The sequence below is a fragment of the Engystomops pustulosus genome, chromosome 1 (genome assembly GCF_040894005.1).
Source record: "Engystomops pustulosus chromosome 1, aEngPut4.maternal, whole genome shotgun sequence".
NCBI lineage: Eukaryota > Metazoa > Chordata > Amphibia > Anura > Leptodactylidae > Engystomops > Engystomops pustulosus.
The window spans coordinates 163947000-163959042 of NC_092411.1; the positions used below are offsets into that span (position 1 = coordinate 163947000).

At 45.7% G+C, this 12043-nt stretch overlaps 1 protein-coding gene across 1 annotated transcript in view; it reads right to left on the reverse strand.

The window, feature by feature from the left end:
- LOC140121604 (phospholipid-transporting ATPase IK-like) overlaps positions 1–12043 on the reverse strand; it is a 671195-nt gene that overhangs the window by 206551 nt on the left and 452601 nt on the right. The window lies entirely within an intron of this gene.

The window sequence follows — 12043 nt, forward strand, 5'->3', positions numbered from 1 at the left end:
AAATGGTGTATAGGCTATTTTCATTATTGTTTAGATGGCGAGGATACTTAATGTCCATTCGTGGAATGTACAAGGGTTAGGTGAGGCGAATAAAAGATATGCTGTTATGAGAGCCTTGAAAGCTATTCCCGATTCTATTGTGTGCCTGCAAGAGACTCACATGACCCCGGAAACGGTGCACCTCCTTAATAGGTCCTGGATTGGGATGGCATATCATTCCTATTTTACGGCTAATTCTAGGGGGGTAAGCCTGTTTATCCATAAGAATGTGCCATTCCGATGCTCTAGAACCTTAATTGATTCAGAGGGGCGCTTTGTATGCTTAACAGGTACTATCTACCAAACTGATATTTGCATAGCAGCCGTATATGTCCCTCCCCCATATAATGCAGGGGTTATTAAGACAGTGTTATCGTTTGTGATGGCTGACCCAAATGTACCGACTCTCCTGATAGGGGATTATAATTGTTGGCTGCAGGCGCACCTAGATAAGTTAAATACTGGGACGATACCCGCAAATAGCCCCCCTACGGCGCTTGCACGTTTGCTGCAGGAGATGCAGCTGATGGATATCTGGAGGGTTCGCAACCCACAGGAAAAGAGATACTCCTGTTTTTCGGCTTCATATATGTCGCTCTCCCGTATAGATTTAGCTATAGGGAATGGTAGACTAATGGGACTAGTCACTCATGTCTTATATGGCACACGGACACTATCAGACCATGCCCCATTACAGCTTAGTCTCAATATAGGAGTCCCTGAGCACCGTCAAAGGCCAATGTGGAAACTAAACCCTTATTGGCTTCCCATTCTGAACAATGTGCCTGAGATTGTAGTAGATATGGAGGAATTCTATAGGGATAATGCATCTAGGGAAGGGAACGCTAGCATTTGGGATGCAGCTAAATCGCATCTTAGAGGTGTATACTTCAAACATATCTCCAGAGTTAAAAAGCGCAGTTCTAATCTCACAAATACGCTGCAGGGGAGAGTAGATACCACCGAAAGGGAATATGTGGAAAACCCATCAGAGGCTAACAAGGAACAGTGGCTGGAGGCACAGAAAACCCTTACTGACCACTTGCTTCAGCAAGCGGCTAACAAGCGTTTCTTTCAAAAACAGCATTACTTTATTGAGGGGGAAAGTGTGGGTCATCTGTTGGCCACAATTGTTAACGCTCAGAATGGGGCTGCGCATGTGCCGTCTTTGAGAACTGGTACTGGCGCTTTGATGGTAGATACAGTAGAAATTGTAGCAGAGTTTCAAAGATTCTATGAGGACCTTTATACATCAAGGCTGAATAAGGAGAAGTCACAAATTAGGGAATACCTAGATAAGATTCACATACCTACACTCACAGTAGAGCAAAGAGAGACATTGGACCAGCCGATAACAGTGGAGGAGATAGAGGAGGCACTGGACACTTTCCAGAATAATAAAGCTCCAGGGTTAGACGGCTTACCAACAGAAGCCTATAAAGAACTAAGGGAGTTGCTTATTCCAAAGTTACTAGAAGTTTACCAGGCAGCGTTTGAGACTGGGAGGTTACCAGAATCTATGAGGGAAGCGGTGATTACAGTTATACCTAAGCCAGGGAAGGATACACAACTGACAGAATCCTATAGACCTATCTCGTTATTGACAGTTGATATTAAAATCCTGGCCAAAATTATGGCGCGATGTTTAATAACTGTTGTAGATGGGTTGATTCATAGTGATCAATCTGGCTTTATGCCCAATCGCTCCACAGCAATTAACTTACGTAGGCTTTTCCTTAACCTCCAGTCGAAGCCAGACAATGTTGGGAGCCGGGCGGTGCTCTCACTCGACGCTGCGAAGGCCTTCGATAGCGTTGAGTGGGAGTACTTATGGGTGGTCCTAGAAAAAGCGGGTTTGGGTCCCAACTTTAGGAAATGGGTGCAGCTGTTATATTCTTGCCCCAAAGCAAGAGTGATGGCTAACGGGATACTGTCACCCTTGCTGTTTGCTTTGGCAATCGAGCCATTGGCGCAAATGCAGAGGGACAGCCAGTCGATTACAGGGCTCAAGTATAACATGCATACGGAGAAAGTAGCTTTGTATGCAGACGATTTGCTTCTCTTTTTAGGTGACACAGGAGTATCGCTAGAGAGTGCTATCACTACTATAGGGCAGTTTGGAGATTTTTCCGGGCTCCGGATAAACTGGAGTAAGTCAGTATTATTACCTATTGATCCCCTCTCAGAAGACTCCACGGTAGCTAACACTCCTATTCAAGTAGGTAATACATTCAAGTACCTTGGAGTTCAGGTCTCAGCTAGAGTCCAAGATTACCTGCAGCTTAATTTGACCCCTCTTATTGCGAGATTTGCTAATAAAATCACGACATGGTGTAAGCTACCACTCTCGGTCATTGGTAGAGTCAATTTGACCAAGATGATATTGATGCCTCAACTATTGTACATTGTACATAACACCCCTATATGGATTCCCCTTAGATTTTTCCATAAATTACAGTCTTTGTTTAGAGAATTAACCTGGAAAAAAGGGGTGGCGCGGATTAAATATGAGACGCTGCAGAGGTCTAAAGAGGCTGGAGGTCTGGCGGCCCCAAATCCCTGGATTTATTTTTTGGCCTCCCAATTACAACATCTGAGGGGTTGGGGAGTGGAGGAGGGGAGTGGGGCTGTTGCGGCTTTAGTTAGTGAAATGACACCTCACAGACCATTGTTAGCAGCCATTGAAGCTGGGTTTCCGGGACAGGGAGGAGCTAGGATCCCCACGTTGACACTTATGGTAAAGGTCTGGGGGAAAGTGAAGCAATTGATGGAGGTTGAAGGTTGCACTCCTTTCACCCCCATCTGGAAGAACCCAAGGTTACCAGAATTTTTTAGGCTGGAGGGCTTTACTCCCTGGGAACAGGCGGGTGTAAAGTTTATCCATCAGCTGCACTCTGAGGGTACTTTTAAGGCATTCTCTGACTTAATTCCAATTACCACATAGCCAATTCTACAAATTTTTACAGCTAAGACATGCGTGGGATACACAGGTGACCACAACAAAACTTACCACTGGTACTGCTCCTGTGATCACAATAACGGCCGCCAAAGGGGAAACTTCTGGCCTGATCTCCTTATTGTATAGTCATTTGCTTGAAGCCTACCTAAAGAATTTCCCCCTCAATTTGAAGCAGAAATGGGAGGTGGACTTGGGACCCATCTCAGATGACCAATGGGAGGGAATTTTAGCATCAGTACCTCAGGTGTCAATGTCTGAGGCCCTAAGGATTTCACAAATATATCTTGTTCATAGGGTGTACAGAACTCCTGCCTTCCTCTACCGCGTTGGAGTTAGGCAGGATGATGTGTGCCTTAGATGTGCCCAGGGCCCAGCTGATCATATGCACATGTTCTGGGGATGCGCATTCCTGGGTCGCTTCTGGAGTGGAGTGCTTACATATCTGGAAAGCATATTTCAACTGACTATTCCCAAGAATCCTTTACAATGTGTCCTGGGATATGTTGAGGAACTACCGGGTAATGAGAGTCTCAGATTAGCGCTCAAAAGATCATTATATCAAGCTAGGAAGCTAGGAAGCTAGGAAGCTCAAAAATGGTTGAGCCCAGACCCACCTACCTTAAAAGAATATAAGGATAAAATGATTAGACTCATTCAAATGGAAAAAGGGGTTTATCTTAAGAGGAAAGCTATTAAAAAATTCGATAAGATTTGGGGAGAGTGGCCGGGAGCGAGGTCGTGATATATTGACTATAGAATGAGGAATTGTTAAAATGTGACATTATATCCTGAAATCGATTAGAAATTGGTCATTGATAACCAGGCTTCTTACTGTCTGTAAAAAGTTCATTGTGTGAACCGTAAAGCAATACACTTATGAGACTATATGTGTAACCAGGTGGGGAGGGGGGGTTGTTGGAAGGGAGGGGGTGGGGGGGGGATACTGTTTTAATGTATGTAAAACTTGAAAATGTTTAATAAAAAATTTATTTGATTTAAAAAAAGAATGGCACCAGACAGGGCTGCCCCCTATCACCTCTCCTGTATGTTATAGTTATGGAACACTTGGCTGTTGCCCTTCGCCGGAACCCTAGTGTACACGGTCTTCAAATTGGAACCCACCAGTATAAGATGGCCCTTTATGCGGACGATCTCCTTTTATATGTCTCGCAACCTAGAATTACTCTCCCCAATATTTTGGAAGAATTCACAAAATTCGGCTCCCTTAGTAATTTTAAGGTAAATCTCTTGAAATCTGAGATCTTAAATGTTTCCCTCCCTGGGGCTGAAGCGCTCCATTTGGCCTCTCAATTCCCCTTTAAATGGAAGAGCTCCCACATATGCTACCTGGGTATTGATATCTCAGCAGACCTTTCCTCTCTGTATGCCCTGAACTACAAACCTCTCTTAGAGAGAACCCTTAGCGACCTCAGCCAGTACCGTGGCCGCCACCTTTCCTGGTTCGGCCGAGTTAATGTCTTAAAGATGGACATAATGCCCAGCTTTCTGTACCTTTTTCAGACATTGCCGATCCGACCCCCCAATTTTTTTTTCTCGAAACTCCGTAGCGCTTTTCGGAGGTTTATCTGGGGAGGCGGTTCTAGTCGCATTAGCTTCTCCGTGCTGTCCCGAACGAAAGCTAGGGGGGGGGGTGGGACTCCCTGACCCACGGCTATATCATACAGCGGCCATCGTTCAGCGGTTGGTAGACTGGACTTACAATACAGAGACTAAACAGTGGGCCCGGCTGGAACGCGATTTAGTATCTCCTACGCTACACTATCTTCCCTGGATCCCGGTTAACTCTAGGCCACCGGACCTCATTCACTCACTATTCTCCCCATACTTTTTCTCCACGTGGGACGGACTGATGAGCAAGAGTACATTACTCAGGATGGGGGGCCCTTTGACTCCTTTATTTCATAATCCTGCATTCCCACCTGGCGTGGGTAGACAGCGATTCCTCTTTTGGGAGGCCTCTTCCGGCACCCGTCTGGGCCAGATTGTGGTTGATGGGACCTTACACTATATGGAGTCTCTGAGGGCCTCCCACCCTGATATTTCACTATCATGGCTAGAGCATAGACAATTAGCATCATACATAGCGGCCGACCCTGATCGTACCGCGTTCGGGTCGTCTCCCACGGCCCTAGAAGCATTGTTCAGATTGTCCTCCTCACCAGCTCATGCTCTTTCAACCATATACGGTCTGTTGCTAGAGGATGCCACTCCAGGTAGGCCAAACTACATTGGAGCTTGGGAAACAGCTCTCTCTACGGAACTAACAGATGAGGAACTAGATAAGGCCTTTCTATTCTCGCACAAAATGCCACTTCCATGTAGTGCTCAGGAAAAGAACTATAAAATACTCTCCAGGTGGTATAGATGTCCCTCGTGGCTTCATAGAATTTTTCCCGAGATTTCAGACGTGTGTTGGCGATGTGGTGCGGAAGTGGGTATTCTGCTCCATATATGGTGAAGCTGTCCGATCCTCCAGCCGTTCTGGAACAAGGTCTTTGACGTCTACCATCAGGTTACCGGTAAAAGTGCCACTCCCTCTCCTCAGTTAGCATTATTGTCGATTATACCCGGTACTATCTCTACCATCAAAAAAGGTCTCCTTCGCCACTTTTTAACCGCAGCTCGCACAGTCATTCCTAGACATTGGAAGAGCCCTCATCCACCTACAATAGTTGAATGGATCCAGGAGCTTGGGTTTATTCGTAGAATGGAGGAGTTAGTAGCTAATGACTCAGCAGACCCGGGCAAGGCGAACACAGCTTGGATCCCATGGGAAACATTCTCGAACTCTCAGGAACTTCACGATCTCCTATCATAAGCGGGCACATGCCACAGCCCTTCCCCAGTCGCTGGAACCCGGTCTTACAAATCCTCCACTCATTATGTGTATCCCCTCCTTTCCTCGCACCTTTCCCTCCCCCTTCTTCCCTCCCCCCCTCCTTTTCGTCTCCTTTTTCTCATATTATATGTACATGTTTGTTAGTTTATATCCCCTTTTTTTTATGTGACCATGTTGGCCATATTGCGATAATTACTCTGTACAAGCTGTCACCTTGGGGCTTCTTATTCATTGTAATGCAAATTAACTCCAACCCCTAATCTACAACTTACCATTACCAAATGTTTTCAATATTTCTGATTCTGCGTGATCAGCCTCGTACAGTTATTTCCTCATTATATTGTATTGTACTGTTATACATTTTTGTCTAATAAACGTTGATTATACATAAAAATACTAGCAGAAACAAGGATACATTTCTCCTATTGAGTTACTGTTATATCACATTCTTAAACTCCAGTTGTAATAATAGGGAAGCTGTTGTTAAAAATATTCACAGTGACTTTTAAAAATGTGGTTACCACAATGAAAGTCAATAACCTTTATTGCTCTCTGGAATGATTTTAATGTGATTTGTGTGCACTGTTTTTAAAACAGATGTCTTTGGCAGAAAAATCTGGCCTGCAATAGAGAATGAATGCTTCTGTCAAATCTGCCAAAGACTATCTTGGCATAGAACGGAAACCTTGTAATACATGTTGTGCCAAGTTGGTACTATTGGCTATTTATATTATAATTATATATATATTTTTTTTTTTATATTTTATATTATATTTATAATTTAATAGCCTTAACTTTTCAAAATATTCAATGTGACATCTCTTGTGTGAAAGGATATCGTCATGCAAAACCAGAATTTTTATTTCTAAATTGTAATAATATCTGAACCAGATATAAATAAATCATTAAAATGGTATGTCATTATATACAGCATGCAGCAATGGTCCCATATGACATCGGCAGTATCAATTCTGAAAGACTGCCTGGGCCGTCAACTCCTGCACAGTGATGTGGAATCCACAGCCATATGCATGAGCCCACAGAAAGATTTGGAGATGTGTGCCAGCTTTAAAAATACAGCTAGCACAAGTTCATAAACCTTGTTGTGTGCATAACCCCTTAAATGATTTGTAGGAGATTAGCTCCGGGGATCGTCGTCTCCTAAGCAGACGACCAGCACACACAGGGAATTCACACAATGTGAGTAAGGTTAAAACTGGCCTCAGCCAGCTTTATTTGGCAGTACACAAACTCAAAACATAAAATAATACCTAAGCCTCTCCGGCACTAACTACACATCGAGGTTCCCTACCTCACCAGGTGCTGGCCTACTGCCAGCCACCCCAAAAACACAGTAACAGTTCACTGCCACCGCTCCACAGGCCTTTGCCGTAGCCTGTCTCTTCCCCAGGGTGGAGCCCAGTGTGAAGTCTGCCCCATGAATTAGTGCAGCCCCTCCAGCTGAAAACTAATCAACTTAATTAGACAGACCCAACTTTTCCAGGTCTGTCTTCCATAGCTCCCAACCGTCCCGATTTTGACGGGACTTTCCCGTTTTTCGTACCCCTGCCCCGCGTCACGGGCAGCTATGAGATTGTCACGGATTCTCCCCCCAGGTCCCGCTGTGTCCCCATAGTAAATACTTTGAAAGTCTGAACTCACAGTACAGAATGGCTTCTACAGACATCGGGAGGGAATCCTTTTCAGAGAAGTGTCGGGCTTGGCGCAGAGCAGGGACCACGTCATCAACTTCAGATCTGTCCATATATGGTCACTGCATCTCCTAGCGTTCCCCAGAGCAGACATCGGGCAGGGAATCCTTTTCAGAGAAGTGTCGGCTTAGTGGAGAGAGCAGGGACCACGTCATCAGGTCAGATCAGTATCTGTCCATATATGGTCTCCAGGTCTTCCCCAGACACAAGCTCTTTATATAATTAAATTACATAAAGTTTTGGCCAGGCTGAGATTCGAACCTGGGACCCTGTGCACCATAGACAAGAGCCTAACTAACTGAGCTATAAGCCCAGTGATACAGAGCTGAGGATTTCTGGTAAGTAAGAAGTGTTATCTGCCATTTACACTGTGACACAGACTAATGCCCTGATATATAGAGAGGGATCTTCTCAGAGGTTATTATTGTAATTATTGAGACTATTATTATTATTATTATAAATTTTATTATTATGGAGATGATTATTAATAATGGTAAAAATAATAATAATCATCTCAATAATAATAATAATAATAATAATCTCCATAATAATAATAATAATAGTCTCAATAATTACAATAATCTGAGAAGATCCCTCCCTATATACCAAGGCAGTATATAGTTCTTAGTTACCAGAATTCTCCACTTGTTAATCACTGAGGTTATAGCTCAGTGGGTTGAGGCGCTGTGTTATTATTGTACATGGACACTGCAGGTTCTGGGTTCAAATCCCAATGAGGATAATTTTTTTTTTAAATGATGATTTTTATTATTTTAATATGGCTAACATTTGGGGCGTGGCCAGGGAGTGATTGGGGGTGTGGCTACGCGTGCCGCCATTTTGTCCCTCTTTCCTTTTCCCAAATGTTGGGAGGTATGTGTCTTCTACTCAGCTTTTCATAAGGCAAAATGCACATTTTATGCCCAAAAGCTTCTCTAGTGGCAGCCACCCTGCCACATATCCTCCCCCTGTGATCAAGGCCGTAGGCCTGATCAATAAGCTTAATTCTCCCTCCGGGGTCAAAGCTCCTATATTGGGGTCTAATCCCTACGGTTCCTAAAAGCACTGCAGAGACCCTACTATCTACTACATCTTCTATACCTGGAAAATGACAGCTTTTTTCCTTAACTGCAGGAGACACAGACAGCTCAAAATTAGTCCCAGCATCTCTTCCTTCACACAACTGATCATCTTCAATCATGTCTCTATTAACAATGATAGATTTTCTTCTCCTCTTTCTCTTGCCTTTTACTGGAGACTCCACATACCCCTCAGGGCTTGGCATGGTTAGGCCCCATCTCTTCATCACCTTGTGGATGCCGTCACACCGGTTACCATCCACTGAGGCATATGCACTGTGCTTATTCCCCTTAGCATTGCACACGACACGCACGGGTTTGCCCGTTTTCCAGTCTTCAGCTTCGGCACCTTCTTTGGCATTGAAGGGGGCATTACCGTTCAGAACCAGGGCACGATTCACATTGGTGAGCTTCTGGTCACATGTCTGCAAAGCTGTGCGCTTGCTACCTCTGAGGTCACAACCTCCGCTCTCGGTGTAGGTGAAACTCATCTCAACATCAGCATCATCCTCATCACTTCCAGCTAACACTTCGGACTTCGGACCCAAGTCCTGGCATGGACTTTCCACAATGGCAGCCTTAAGCTCTTCATGGCTTGCACTAGGTTCCTGGCTGACCTCTTCCTCGGTCAGTCCTTCATAAGCCTTGCTGGCCAACACCTCAGTCTTCACCAAGTCTTTCCTGTGTAGGAATTTCGAGGGCTCTGTTGACATTATATCAGACACCGTCTCCTCACATCCACTGCAGTCATCACCCGGTATATCTTCAAGGCACTTCTCACCATCCAGACCATCTTCACTTTCGCTCTTCAGATGATCAGGCAGATCTACCGTTGGGTGCAGCTGTGCTGGAGTCTCTGTAGGGCCCATCTGGGTATTCTTCCACTTGCCCAGAGAATGCTGGCATGCACTATGACAGAGACGAGACGACAGAGCTTCCACACGTACACAGCAACTCGGCTGGTCCCTTTGTTGTAGACTTGGCGCCACTTCAACCTTCACCACAGGTTCAGCAGGCTGAGACAGCTCTTCACCTGTCTTCGGGAGGTAACCATCAACCCATTCTTCGGATTTTCCCAAGACTGTATTCAGACTACTGGTTATAAGCGATCCCACTTGGGTGGCCATCATGGTTGAGACTACAGACTTAGTCACACCCACACCGCCTTGTCCTGCACCAGCTTCCCAGCCCAATATACCGGACATCGCACCTGTAATAGTGTCTCGGCCACCAGTCACTGTATTTGTCTTCAATACGGCTTTTCCAGTTGGCTGCTGAAGAAAAGCCAGGTTGGACTCCTGTTTCCCCAAACCTTTGCAAGCAAAGTCATTACTTGTGTCAACCGGTGGCTCCAGAATGCCTATGAGAGGCCTTGATCCAGTCATTGTAACGTCAGTCAAGGGCTTCTCCTCCTTCTCAGCAACATCACGATCACTGCGGATGCATGGGCGACCTTCCCTCACAGAGTTGTAGACTGCACTCACCACACTGCAGGCAGAACTACCAAAGGGCTGGTGCATCACATGTTCCACCACCTTCTGGGGATCTGGGGTCCCCTCATCCGTAGGTGTATGATTAAGAGTGGCGCTTCCACCCTGTTCACACACAATTTCAGTCAGCACGCCATCATGCGTATTCTGCGGTTCATCAGCAGGTGTACAGGGGTCTGGTTTACGCCTGGTCTCCTTCCTAGGACACTTCTGGTGCCACATCACGACAGAACACACCTGGAGGTTGGCATCACCATTTTGGCACTTTCTTTTGTTCCCCGAACACGTACACATGTGAACCTCCCATTCACTTTTCTTTGCAAACACTGTATCACAGAAAGGACAGTACGAGATATCAATCTTCAACTCATGTTTCTGTAATATATGTCTCTTTAGGTCATCTTTTCTTCTATAAGACACGTGACAATTGTAGCATTTATACCAGTTATTCCGTAAACCAGTATTCACATGACGCTTCAGTTTATTGATGCTTCTTCTGGCCTTGTTCACACACGAACTCAGTACATCAATCTCCTCAGAAGCCTCAGGTGTATCAGATGTCTGGTCTCCCCCTGACAATTCCTGAACACTGATGTGAGACTCCTCCACAGGTGACTGACACAGGCTATCCTCACCTCCTGCAGGTTCTGAGCGAGTAGCTGCTTCTCTAGGGCTCTGTTCACACTCACTGTTTGTGTAACTCTGGGCTGAAGGGAAACCACTAACAATCAGGATCTCATTATCTTCACCTGCCCTTGCTATGGCGGTATCCCTATCTGAACTGCCATTAGCTACATTACACATCTCAGGCTCGCTACCTGTGTCATTACAACTCACAACCTCTAGGGGCACCTCTGAGCTAACTCTCTCAGTATCTAGGGCTGCACCTAGTTCACACTCTGCATAATTCTGAACAGACATTGTAACGCTATCAGATGTTATCGGCATTGCAGAATTGTCACATGTTACAGGTAGTGTCATATAATCACAGTTAACACTATAATCACAGGTTAGAGGCAGATCATGCACAACATTACACTTTTCTGGTTTAACTTCAGAAATTAAGGCATCACAAATATTATCATCATCACATAGTCCATCAGACTTTATCAGTCTCAGTGGCAGAGTCTCCTTCTGTGGGATCAAGACCCCTTGGTCACAGTTCAGACTGCAACCTGTTGAGACTCCACCCACCATCACCTCAGGTCGCTGAGACTTCTCCAGATCGTCCTTTGGGGAGATTGGGACTGTACCCGATGTCAGAGGGGTCTCCCAGGAAAAGCAGCTATTCCCACTACTTGGAATACTTTCCCACAAGTCCCAGAAAAAAGGGAGGTTTTTCCCCAGGATGAACTCCACCTCCAGATCTGCACAAATCTCCAGCTTATGTGTCACAATCGCAATATCACTTTCAAAGTCAATCCAGACAGTCTTACCCTTCCCTGGCTGGTACTTCAGGAACAATAAGATGTCCGGTTTAACTCTGGAGACATCCTGAGAACAGTCCAGTTCCACCGTCAGCGGGATTCCACCCACTATCATCTCACAGGTCTTGACTGGCAACTTCTCTGGTCTCCTGACCAGAGGACAATGAGGTGCACTGACCTCACATGGCACAGCCGCATGCTGTCGCCGTTGGTTGCCCCTAGCAACCACATCTTTGCGCTGCTGCATACACGCTGCAACACGTGGCCACTTGGCCGCAGGACATTCCGCCACACACCGGTTCATCCGTAGACATCTGCAAAGCTGCTCCCGTTGGTTGCCCCCGGCAACGGCACATAGCAACCTCTCCTTAGGAACTGCAGACCGATCACAGACATCTCGAACCATCGGCTGGGATCCGCTCGCCTTGGCAGTTGGGGTCTCCATAACCCGAATGGCCTCTGGCATTCCAAGGTCCT